Raw genomic sequence first — 13,213 nt, forward strand, 5'->3', positions numbered from 1 at the left:
GCACGCTCTCAACGGCGTTGGAAAGTATACATCCAGGGCTTTCCAGCAATATATAATAGTCCATACTTTATTCGAAGAATGACGACGCAACTTGGCGTTGAACGCCAAGTACACGCTCCTTTCTGGAGTTAAACGCCAGAAAGACGTCATAATCCGGAGTTGAACGCCCAAAGCACATCATAACTCGAAATTCAACTCCAAGAGAAGCCTCAGCTCGTGGATAGATCAAGCTCAGCCCAAACACACACCAAGTGGGCCCCGGAAGTGGATTTATGCATCAATTACTTACTCATGTAAACCCTAGGAGCTAGTTTATTATAAATAGGATGATTTACTAATGTATCAATCATCTTTGGTCTCAGTTTTGTTTTAGTCTTCATCTTAGGAGATCATTGATCACGTTTTAGGGGGCTGGCCATTCGGCCATGCCTGAACCCTTTGCTTATGTATTTTCAACGGTGGAGTTTCTGCACACCATAGATTAAGGGTGTGGAGCTCTGCTGTACCTCAAAGATTAATAAAGTTCTATTTTCTTTTATTCAATTCTCTATCTTATTCTTATTCCAAGATATTCATTCGTACCCAAGAATATGATGAATGTGATGAGCTAATAACTCTCATCATCATTCTCACTGATGAACGCGCGTGATTGACAACCACTTACGTTCTACATGCAACACAAGCTTGAATGTGTATCTCTTAGATTCCCCAACAGAATCTTCGTGGTATAAGCTAGATGGATGGCGGCATTTATCTGGATCCGGAAGTCCAACCTTGTCTGTGGTGTTCGAGTAGGATCTGGGAATCCGGAAAGTCTCACCTTGTCTGTGGTATTCCGAGTAGGATTCCGTTCATGAATGACTGTGACGTGCTTCAAACTTTAACCTGCTGGGCGTTAGTGACAAACGCAAAAGAGGGATTCTATTCCAGTAGGAGCGGGAACCAACCGGTGATTGGCCGTACTGTGACAGAGTGCGTGCATTAGCTTTCACTGCGAGGATGGGATGTAGCTATCAACCATGGGTGATGCCTCCAGACTGGTTAGCTGTGCGAGTGACAGCCGCACAGGTTATTTCCCCGAGAGGAATGAAAGTAGCCACAGCTGATAGTGAACCCCTATACAAAGCTTGCCATGGAGAGGAGTAAGAAGGATTGAGTAGAAGCAATGGATAGCAGGCGTCCGAGAGCTCTACAGCATCTCCATTCCGCTTATCTGAAATTCCTACCAATGAATCTGCATAAGTATCTCTATCCCTTGTATATTCCTTTTATTAGAACAATCCAATTATCACTATTACAAATGTTTAATCCGCCTAACTGAGATTTGCAAGGTGACCATAGCTTGCTTCATACCAACAATCTCTGTGGATTCGACCCTTACTCACGTAAGGTTATTACTTGGACGACCCAGTACACTTGCTGGTTAGTTGAACGGAGTTGTGAATTCCAATAAAGAAACCTCACACAGGTGCTGCTCCTTAGAAGCCTTCATCTCAAAATAATTAGAACATGGCAGTGCCATAAATAAGCTTTCATTCAAAATCCAAGAAACAGATAATGTGATCACAATTTCGTCCACCAAAAACCATCCAATCCTCACGCAACCTCAGCACCATTTCACCTTTCTCAACATCTATCAGGACTTTTCCAGTGGCTAAGAATGACCTTTTTAGGATGATGGAGTCATCTGTTTCCTCTCCCATGTCAAGTATCACAAAATCTGCAGGGAGGAAGAGGTCTCCAACCTTGACCAGTATGTTCTCCACTAGTCCATATGCCTGCCTCAAAGACTTGTTAGCCATTTGCAAGGTTATCCTTGTTGCATATTGATGAGCGGATGATTTGTACGCTTTTTGGCATTGTTTTTAGTATGTTTTTGGTAGTTTTAGCTGAGTTCTTAGTATATTTTTAATAGTTTTTAGCCAAAATTCACTTTTCTAGACTTTACTATGAGTTTGTGTATTTTTCTGTGATTTCAGGTATTTTCTGGCTGAAATTGAGGGATCTGAGCAAAAATCTGATTCAGAGACTCAAAAGGACTGCAGATGCTGTTGGATTCTGACCTCCCTGCACTCGAAGTGGATTTTCTGGAGCTACAGAAGCCCAATTGGCGCGCTCTCAACGGCGTTGGAAAGTAGACATCCTGGGCTTTCCAGCAATATATGATAGTCCATACTTTGCCCAAGATTTGATGGCCCAAACCGGCGTTCAAAGTCACCTACAGAAATTCCAGCGTTAAACGCCGGAACTGGCACCTAAATGGGAGTTAAACGCCCAAACTGGCATAAAAGCTGGCGTTTAACTCCAAGGAGAGTCTCTGCACGAAAATACTTCATTGCTCAGCCCAAGCACACACCAAGTGGGCCCGGAAGTGGATTTTTATGTCATTTACCCATCTATGTACACCTTAGGCTACTAGTTTTCTATAAGTAGGACCTTTTACTATTGTATTAGAGAGCTTTAGATCATGTTTTTATGATTGAACTCACTTTGGGAGGCTGGCCATTCGACCATGCCTAGACCTTGTTCTTATGTATTTTCAACGGTGGAGTTTCTACACACCATAGATTAAGGTGTGGAGCTCTGCTGTACCTCGAGTATTAATGCAATTACTATTGTCTTCTATTCAATTCCGCTTGTTTTTTGTCCAAGATATCACTTGTTCTTCAACTTGATGAATGTGATGATCCGTGACACTCATCATCATTCTCACTCATGAACAAGGTGACTGACAACCACTTTTGTTCTACAAGCAATCAAGGCTCTAGTGAATATCTCTTGGATTCCTGATACACGATGCATGGTTGATCGCCTGACAACCGAGTGCTCGCCTGACAAACGAGCCAGCCATTCCGTGAGATCAGAGTCTTCGTGGTATAGGCGAGAACTGATGGCGGCATTCAAGGGAATCCGGAAGGTCTAACCTTGTCTATGGTATTCTGAGTAGGATTCAATGATTGAATGACTGTGACGTGCTTCAAACTCCTAGCAGGCGGGGCGTTAGTGACAGACGCAAAAGAATCGATGGATTTTATTCGGCCTGACCGAGAACCGACAGCTGATTAGCCATATGCTGTGACAGAGCATAGGAACATTTTCACTGGAGGATGGGAGGTAGCCATTGACAACGGTGAAACCCTACATGAGCTTGCCATGGAAAGGAGTAAGAAGGATTGGATGAAGACAGTAGGAAAGCAGAGAGACGGAAGGGAAGGCATCTTCATTCGCTTATCTGAAGCTCTCACCAATGATATACATAAGTATCTCTATCTTTATCTTTATGCTTTATTCATCATCTATACCCATTTGAGTCTGCCTGACTGAGATTTACAAGGTGACCATAGCTTGCTTCATAGCAACAATCTCCGTGGGATCGACCCTTACTCGCGTAAGGTTTATTACTTGGACGACCCAGTGCACTTGCTGGTTAGTTGTGCGAAGTTGTGTTTATGCCATGGTATTGAGCACCAAGTCTTTGGAGCCTTTTGTGTATTAAAAAGTAGTGATCACAATTTCGTGCACCAAGTTTTTGGCGCCGTTGCCGGGGATTGTTTGTGTATGGACAACTGACGGTTCATCTTGTTGCTTAGATTAGGTATTTTTTTTTTCAGAGTTCTTAAAAACGAATTCTAGTGTTTCATGATGATCTGTTGAAATCTGGCTGGCTGTGAAGCCATGTCTAATCTTATTGGACCGAGGTTTCAACTAATCATCACAATAGCTTATTGATCTCTATCAATCTTGCTATTGGAGCAATGATCTGCTAAGGCTTGGCTGGCCATTGGCCATGTCTAGTGCTTTGGACCGAAGCTTTCTTTGAAAGCTTGGCTAACTGTGAAGCCATGTCTAATTCCTGGACCGGAGTCTTAGACTAGCATTGCAATGATTCCTGGAAATCCAAATTGAGAATTCTGAAACCTTTATTTTCTATTTCCATATAATTTTCGAAAAAAGCACAAAAAAAAATTATAAAAATCATAAAAACCAAAAAGATTTTATGTTTCTTGTTTGAGTCTAGTGTCTAATCTTAAGTTTGGTGTCTTGCATGCCTTGTTTATTTGATCTTGGTTCTATTTTCAAGTCAATAGTACAGGGAACTGAAGATTCAGAACATGCAGCAGAGGAATTACACAGAAAAAGCTGGGCGTTCAAAACGCCCAGTGAAGAAGGACAGACTGGCGTTTAAACGCCAGCCAGGGTACCTGGTTGGGCGTTTAACGCCCAAAAAGGTAGCATTTTGGGCGTTAAACGCCAGAATGGATACCATTCTGGGCGTTTAACGCCAGGATGGCACTAGGGGGAAGATTTTGATTTTCAAATCAATTTTTTTTTTAAGTTTTCAAAATCAAATCTTTTTCAAATCATATCTTTTCAATCAAATGTTTTCAAAATCAATTTCTTTCCTTTTTCAAAGATACTTACTAACAATTAATGATTTGATTGAACATCTCAAGTTTGTTACCTTTTCTGTTGAGAAAGGTTTAATGTTTGAATCATATCTTTTCTTGTTAGGCAAGTCATTAATTTTTAAAATCAAATCTTTTTAAAAATGTTTTTCAAATCATATCTTCTCAATCACATCTTTTAAAACCAATCATATCTTCTTAACCACATCTTTCTCAAAATAGTTTTCAATCAAATCTCTTTAATTTCTAATTTCAAAATCTTTTTCAAAAATCACTTGATTTCTCTCCCACTCTTATTTTCGAAAATCAAGTAGTGTTTTTTCAAAATGTTTTCAAACTTTTTAACTTAATTTTCGAAAATTACTTCCCCTCTTCTCACATCCTTCTATTTATGGAGTATCACTCCTTCTTAATGCACAATTCGAACTCCATCTAATTAAAGTTCGAATTCTTCTCCTTCTTCTTTCTTCTATTTTTCTTTTCCTCTGACACCTCAAGGAGTCTCTATACTGTGACATAGAGGATTCCACATTTTCTTGTCCTCTTCCCTTTCATATGAGCAGAAGCAGAGACAAAGGCATTCTTGTTGAAGCTGACCCTGAACCTGAAAGGACCTTGAAGCGAAAGCTAAGAGAAGCTAAGGCACAACTCTCTGTAGAGGACCTAACCGAATTCTTCAAAGAAGAAGAAGACATGGCAGCCGAAAACAACAACAATGCCAACAATGCAAGGAAGGTGCTGGGTGACTTTACTGCACCTACTCCCGACTTCTATGGGAGAAGCATCTCTATCCCTGCCATTGGAGCAAACAACTTGAGCTTAAGCCTCAATTAGTTTCTCTAATGCCAACAGAATGCAAGTTCCATGGACTTCCATTGGAAGATCCTCATCAATTTTAGCTGAGTTCTTGCAAATCTGTGACACAGTCAGACTAATGGGGTTGACCCTGAGGTCTACAGACTGATGCTATTCCCTTTTGCTGTAAGAGACAGAGCTAGAATATGGTTGGACTCTCAACCTAAAGAAAGCCTGGACTCTTGGGAAAAGCTAGTCAATGCCTTCTTGGCAAAATTCTTTCCACCTCAAAAATTGAGTAAGCTTAGAGTGGAAGTCCAAACCTTCAGACAGAAGGATGGAGAATCCCTCTATGAAGCTTGGGAAAGATACAAACAACTAATCAGAAAATGTCCTTCTGACATGCTTTCTGAATGGAGCATCATAGGTATTTTCTATGATGGTCTATCTGAACTGTCCAAGATGTCTTTGGATAGCTCTGCTGAAGGATCTCTTCATCTGAAAAAGACGCCTACAGAAGCTCAAGAGCTCATTGAAATGGTTGCAAATAACCAATTCATGTACACTTCTGAAAGGAATCCTGTGAACAATGGGCCAAGTCAGAAGAAAGGAGTTCTTGAGATTGATGCTCTGAATGCCATACTGGCTCAGAACAAGATATTGACTCAACAAGTCAACTTGATTTCTCAAAGTCTGTCTGGAATGCAAAATGCACCAGGTAGTACTAAGGATGCTTCATCTGAAGAAGAAGCTTATGATCCTGAAAACCCTTCAATGGAAGAGGTGAATTACCTAGGAGAACCCTATGGAAACACCTATAATTCTTCATGGAGAAATCACCCAAATTTCTCATGGAAGAATCAAGAGAGACCTCAACAAGGTTTCAACAACAATAATGGTGGAAGAAACAGGTTTAGCAATGGCAAGCCTTTTCCATCATCTTCTCAGCAACAGACAGAGAATTCTAAGCAGAACCCCTCTGACTTAGCAACCATGGTCTCTGATCTAATCAAAACCACTCAAAGTTTCATGAATGAAACAAGGTCCTCCATTAGGAACTTGGAGGCACAAGTGGGATAGCTGAGCAAGAAAATTACTGAACTCCCTCCTAGTACTCTCCCAAGCAATACAGAAGAAAATTCAAAAGGAGAGTGCAAGGCCATTAACATGGCCGAATTTGGTGAGGAAGAAGAGGCAGTGAACGCCACTGAGGAAGACCTCAATGGGCGTGCACTGACCTCCAATGAGTTCCCCAATGAGGAACCATGGGAATCTGAGGCTCAAAATGAGACCATAGAGATTCCATTGGACTTACTTCTGCCTTTCATGAGCTCTGATGAGTATTCCTCCTCTGAAGAGGATGAGTATGTCACTGAAGAGCAAGTTGCTAAATAACTTGGAGCAATCATGAAGCTAAATGACAAGTTATTTGGAAATGAGACTTGGGAGGATGAACCTCCTTTGCTCACCAAAGAACTGGATGACTTGTCTAGGCGGAAATTACCTCAAAAGAGACAAGATCCTGGGAAGTTTTCCATACCTTGTACCATAGGCACCATGACCTTCAAGAAGGCCCTGTGTGACTTAGGGTCAAGTGTAAACCTCATGCCTCTCTCTGTAATGGAGAAGCTAGGGATCTTTGAGGTACAAGCTGCAAGAATCTCACTAGAGATGGCAGACAACTCAAGAAAACAAGCTCATGGACTTGTAGAGAATGTTTTGGTAAAATTTGAAGACCATTACATCCCTACTGATTTCATAGTCCTAGAGACTGGGAAGTGCATGGATGAAACCATCATCCTTGGCAGACCCTTCCTAGCCACAGCAAAGGCTGTGATTGATGTTGATGGAGGTGAACTAATCATTCAAGTGAATGAAGAATCCTTTGTGTTTAAGGCTCAAGGATATCCCTCTGTCACCATGGAGAGGAAGCATGAAGAGCTTCTCTCAATTCAGAGTCAAACAGAGCCCCCACAGTCAAACTCTAAGTTTGGTGTTGGGAGGCCACAACCAAACTCTAAGTTTGGTGTTGAACCCCCACATTCAAACTCTAAGTTTGGTGTTGGGAGGTTCCAACATTGCTCTGAGTATCTGTGAGGCTCCATGAGAGCCCTCTGTCAAGCTACTGACATTAAAGAAGCGCTTGTTGGGAGGCAACCCAATGATTATATTTTATATATTTTCTTTTGTTATTTTATGTCTTTTGTAGGTTGATGATCATAAGAAGTCACAAAATCAATTAAAAAAGCAAAAACAGAATGAAAAATAGGAAGAAAAACAGCACACCCTGGAGGAAGAATTCACTGGCGTTTAAACACCAGTGAGGCTAGCAGTTGGGCGTTTAACGCCCAGTCTGGCACCATTCTGGGCGTTTAACGCCAGAAAGGGGCACCAGACTGGCGTTAAACGCCAGAAAAGGGCAAGAACCTGGCGTTAAACGCTAGGAATGGGCACCAGCCCGGCGTTTAACGCCAGAAATGGCTCAAAACGTGATTTTGAATGCCATTTGGTGCAGGGATGACTTTTCCTTGACACCACAGGATCTGTGGACCCCACAGGATTCCCACCAACCCCACCACTCTCTCTCTCTTCTTCACCCATTCACCAATCACCTCAATACCTCTTCCCCAAAAATCCTTCACCTATCAACTCCCATCTTTCTCTCCACAACTCACATCCATCCTTCATAAAACTCCACCAACCTCACCCTTCAAATTCAAACCACTTTCCCTCCCAAACCCACCCATAATGGCCGAACCCCATCTCCCCCCTCTCCTATATAAACCCTTCTTCACCCCTTCATTTTCACATAACCTAAACACCACTTCTCCCCCTCCTTGGCCGAATACATAAGCCACTCCCTTCTTCCTCATTTCTTCTTCTTCTACTCTCTTCTTTTCTCTTTTGCTCGAGGACGAGCAAACCTTTTAAGTTTGGTGTGGTAAAAGCGTTGCTTTTTCGTTTTTCCATAACCATTTATGGCATCCAAGGCTGGAGAAACCTCTAGAAAGAGGAAAGGGAAGGCAAAAGCTTCCTCCTCCGAGTCATGGGAGATGGAGAGATTCATCTCAAGGGTGCATCAAGACCACTTCTATGAAGATTGTGGCCATAAAGAAGGGTCAACTTTGATCAAAGGTTGGACCAAGTCCTCACAGACATTTGTGAAGAGGGCGCTCAATGGAAGAGAGATTCAAGAGGAAAGCCGGTTCAACTGAGAAGGCATGACCTCAAGCCCATCACTAAGAAAAGGATGGAGCACACAAGAGACCCCACTCATCCTGAGATCCCTGAGATTCCTCAAGGGATGCACTTTCCTCCACAAAACTATTGGGAGCAAATTAACACCTCCCTAGGAGAATTGAGTTCCAACATGGGACAACTAAGGGTGGAGCACCAAGAGCATTCCATTCTCCTCCATGAAATTAGAGAAGATCAAAGAATCATGAGAGAGGAGCAACAAAGACAAGGAAGAGACATTGAGGAGCTCAAGCACTCCATAAGACCTTCAAGAGGAAGAACAAGCCGCCATCACTAAGGTGGACCCATTCTTTAATCTCCTTGTTCTTTATTTTCTTGTTTTTCGAATTTTAGTGCTTATGTTTATCTATGTTTGTGTCTTATGATCATTAGTGTCTTAGTGTCTATGCCTTAAAGTTATGAATGTCCTATGAATCCATCACCTTTCTTAAGAATTGTTCTTAATTGAAAAAGAAAAGAATTGCATGAATTTTGAATTTTATAACAGTTTAATTATTTTGATGTGGTGGCAACACTTTTGTTCTATGAATGTATGCTTGAACAGTGCATATGTCTTTTGAATTTGGGGTTCATGAATGTTGGCTCTTGAAAGAATGATGAAAAATGAGACATGTTACTGAGGATCTGAAAAATCATAAAAATGATTCTTGAAGCAAGAAAAAGCAGTGAATACAAAAAAAAAAAAGAAGAGGCGAAAAAAAAAACCGAAAAAAAAGAGAGAAAACGAAAAAAGAAAGAAATAAAGTTGTGATCCAAGGCAATAAGAGTGTGCTTAAGAACCCTGGACACCTCTAATTGGGGACTCTAGCAAAGCTGAGTCACAATCTAAAAAGGTTCACCCAATTATGTGTCTCTGGCATGTATGTATCCGGTGGTAATACTGGAAGACAGAGTGCTTTGGGCCACAGCCAAGACTCAATAAGTAGCTGTGTTCAAGAATCATCATACTTAACTAGGAGAATCAATAACACTATCTGGATTCTGAGTTCCTAAAGAAGCCAATCATTCTGAGTTCCAAAGGATAAAGTGAGATGCCAAAACTATTCAGAGGCAAAAAGCTAAAAGCCCCGCTCATCTAATTAATACTGATCTTCATAGATGTTTTTGGAGTTCATTGCATATTCTCTTCTTTTTATCCTATTTGATCTTCAATTGCTTGGGGACAAGCAACAATTTAAGTTTGGTGTTGTGATGAGCGGATGATTTGTACGCTTTTTGGCATTGTTTTTAGTATGTTTTTGGTAGTTTTAGTTGAGTTCTTAGTATATTTTTAATAGTTTTTAGCTAAAATTCACTTTTCTGGACTTTACTATGAGTTTGTGTGTTTTTCTGTGATTTCAGGTATTTTCTGGCTGAAATTGAGGGATCTGAGCAAAAATCTGATTCAGAGACTCAAAAGGACTGCAGATGCTGTTGGATTCTGACCTCCCTGCACTCGAAGTGGATTTTCTGGAGCTACAGAAGTCCAATTGGCGCGCTCTCAACGGCGTTGGAAAGTAGACATCCTGGGCTTTCCAGCAATATATGATAGTCCATACTTTGCCCAAGATTTGATGGTCCAAACCGGCGTTCAGAGTCACCTAGAAATTCCAGCGTTAAACACCGGAACTGGCACCTAAATGGGAGTTAAACGCCCAAACTGGCATAAAAGCTGGCGTTTAACTCCAAGGAGAGTCTCTGCACGAAAATGCTTCATTGCTCAGCCCAAGCACACACCAAGTGGGCCCGGAAGTGGATTTTTATGTCATTTACCCATCTATGTACACCTTAGGCTACTAGTTTTCTATAAGTAGGACCTTTTACTATTGTATTAGAGAGCTTTTGATCATGTTTTTATGATTGAACTCACTTTGGGAGGCTGGCCATTCGGCCATGCCTAGACCTTGTTCTTATGTATTTTCAACGGTGGAGTTTCTACACACCATAGATTAAGGTGTGGAGCTCTGCTGTACCTCGAGTATTAATGCAATTACTATTGTTCTTCTATTCAATTCCGCTTGTTCTTTGTCCAAGATATCACTTGTTCTTCAACTTGATGAATGTGATGATCCGTGACACTCATCATCATTCTCACTCATGAACAAGGTGACTGACAACCACTTTTGTTCTACAAGCAATCAAGGCTCTAGTGAATATCTCTTGGATTCCTGATACACGATGCATGGTTGATCGCCTGACAACCGAGTGCTCGCCTGACAAACGAGCCAGCCATTCCGTGAGATCAGAGTCTTCGTGGTATAGGCGAGAACTGATGGCGGCATTCAAGAGAATCCGGAAGGTCTAACCTTGTCTGTGGTATTCTGAGTAGGATTCAATGATTGAATGACTGTGACGTGCTTCAAACTCCTAGCAGGCGGGGCGTTAGTGACAGACGCAAAAGAATCGATGGATTTTATTCCGGCCTGACCGAGAACCGACAGCTGATTAGCCATATGCTGTGACAGAGCATAGGAACATTTTCACTGAGAGGATGGGAGGTAGCCATTGACAACGGTGAAACCCTACATGAGCTTGCCATGGAAAGGAGTAAGAAGGATTGGATGAAGACAGTAGGAAAGCAGAGAGACGGAAGGGAAGGCATCTTCATTCGCTTATCTGAAGCTCTCACCAATGATATACATAAGTATCTCTATCTTTATCTTTATGCTTTATTCATCATCTATACCCATTTGAGTCTGCCTGACTGAGATTTACAAGGTGACCATAGCTTGCTTCATAGCAACAATCTCCGTGGGATCGACCCTTACTCGCGTAAGGTTTATTACTTGGACGACCCAGTGCACTTGCTGGTTAGTTGTGCGAAGTTGTGTTTATGCCATGGTATTGAGCACCAAGTCTTTGGAGCCATTACCGGGGATTATTTTGTGTATTAAAAAGTAGTGATCACAATTTCGTGCACCACATATGCTTCTTGGATTTCCAACTTCGTCATCACAGACAGAGGCATCAGATTTATGCTTGAACCAAGGTCACATAGTGCTTTGTCAAAAGTAATAGTCCCTATGGTACAGGGAATCAAGAAGCTTCCTGGATCGGGCATCTTCTTGGGTAACTTCCTCTGAATCAGTGCACTGTACTCCTTGGTCAAGACCACAGTTTCATCTCCCTTCAAGGCCTTCTTCTCAGAGAGTAGGCTTTTCATGAAAGCCATATAGGCATGCATCTTCTCTAACACCTCAACAAAAGGAATATTGATGTGGAACTTTTTAAAGGTTTCCAAAAACTGAGTGAACTACTCATCCTTGGTCTCCTCTTGAAGCTTCTGAGGGTGTGGTATTTTAGGCTCCTGTGCCACCAATGGGGCGTGTAACAATGTGCTTTTAGCCTTTTCTTGAGCATTTTCTTCTTTCAATTTCTTAGCAACATGCACCTCCTTAGGCTCGGCCTCTTTGGCCATGGTGAGAGCCTTGCATTCTTCTCTTGGATTTATCTCTGTGTCATCGAGAAGAGTGTTTAGAGGTCTCTCAGGTATCCTCTTACTCAACTGACCTACTTGTTCTTCCGAGTTCTAAATTGAAGCTATTGTTTCTTGCATAAAGCTGTGAATAGTCTTGGAAAGTTCAGAAACTAATGTGGCTAAGTTAGGAGTGTCTTGGCTCTGAGAGGGTCCTTGTTGTTGCTGAGAGGGTTGGAACTGCCAGTTGTTAAATCTAGTTTGATGAGAGCCACTTTGGTTGTTATTGAAGTTTTGTTAGGGCTTCTGTGGCTGCTCTCTCCATCCAAAGTTAGGGTGATTCCTCCATCCCTGATTGAATATATTAGCATAGGGATCATTATTGGGATTTTTAGAGAAATTTTCTATATAATTAACTTGCTCAGTGGTGGGTTGAGCATAGCCATAAGCATCTCCTTGGTTGTAGCTTCCATTCATGTCATGGGATGCATCTTGGGTATTGATAGCTGAGACTTGCATCTCACTCAAATACTAAGAAATCATACTAATCTGCTGGGACATGATCTTATTTTGAGCTAAAATGGCGTCCAGGGTGTCCACCTCTAAGATTCCTTTCTTTTGAGTAGTCCCAGAATTCACAGGGTTCCTCTCAGAAGTGTATAAATATTGGTTGTTGGTAACCATCTCAATAAGCTCATTAGCCTCTTCAGGCGTCTTCTACATGTGCAAGAAACCACCTGCAGAGTTGTTCAGTGACATCTTGGCCATCTCAGAGAGGCCATCATAAAAGATCTGCAGTCTGGTCCATTCAAAAAACATGTAAGGAGGACACCTCCTGATCATCAGCTTGTATCTCTCCTAAGCCTCATAGAAGGACTCTCCATCTTTCTGCCTGAAGGTCTGAACATCCACCCTAAACTTAGTCAGTTTTTGAGGTGGAAAAAGTTTGGTCAGAAATCTAGTGACCACCTTGTCCCACGTGTCCAGACTCCCCTTGGGCTGAGAATCAAGCCACTACTTTGCTTTGTCCCTCACAGCAAATGGGAAGAGCATGAGCTTGTAGACCTCCGGATTCACTCCATTCGTCTTTACAGTGTCAAAGATATATAGAAAGTTAGAGATGAATAGATTTGGATCTTCTTGTGAGAGTCCATGAAACTGGAATTTTGCTGCACTAGAGTGATCAGCTATGGCCTAAGCTCAAAATTATTGGCACCAATGGCAGGTACAGCTATATTGCGCCCATAAAATTCAGGATTGGGTGCAGTGTATGAGATAAGCATTTTCCTTGCTTGCCCATTAGCATTCGCGTTTCCACCATTAGCATCTGTAGCTTCCTTCTCAAAAGTTTGCTTGAAGT

General features: G+C 41.8%; 1 non-coding gene across 1 annotated transcript; it reads right to left on the bottom strand.

Moving 5' to 3' along the window:
• Positions 1 to 5,501: 5,501 nt before the first annotated feature.
• Positions 5,502 to 5,609, bottom strand: LOC130971574 (small nucleolar RNA R71). Its single transcript, XR_009082786.1, has one exon. It is a non-coding gene; the product is annotated as a small nucleolar RNA R71 (small nucleolar RNA).
• Between the last annotated feature and the right edge of the window lie 7,604 nt (positions 5,610 to 13,213).

This window comes from Arachis stenosperma, chromosome 3 (assembly GCF_014773155.1).
Source record: "Arachis stenosperma cultivar V10309 chromosome 3, arast.V10309.gnm1.PFL2, whole genome shotgun sequence".
Lineage (NCBI taxonomy): Eukaryota > Viridiplantae > Streptophyta > Magnoliopsida > Fabales > Fabaceae > Arachis > Arachis stenosperma.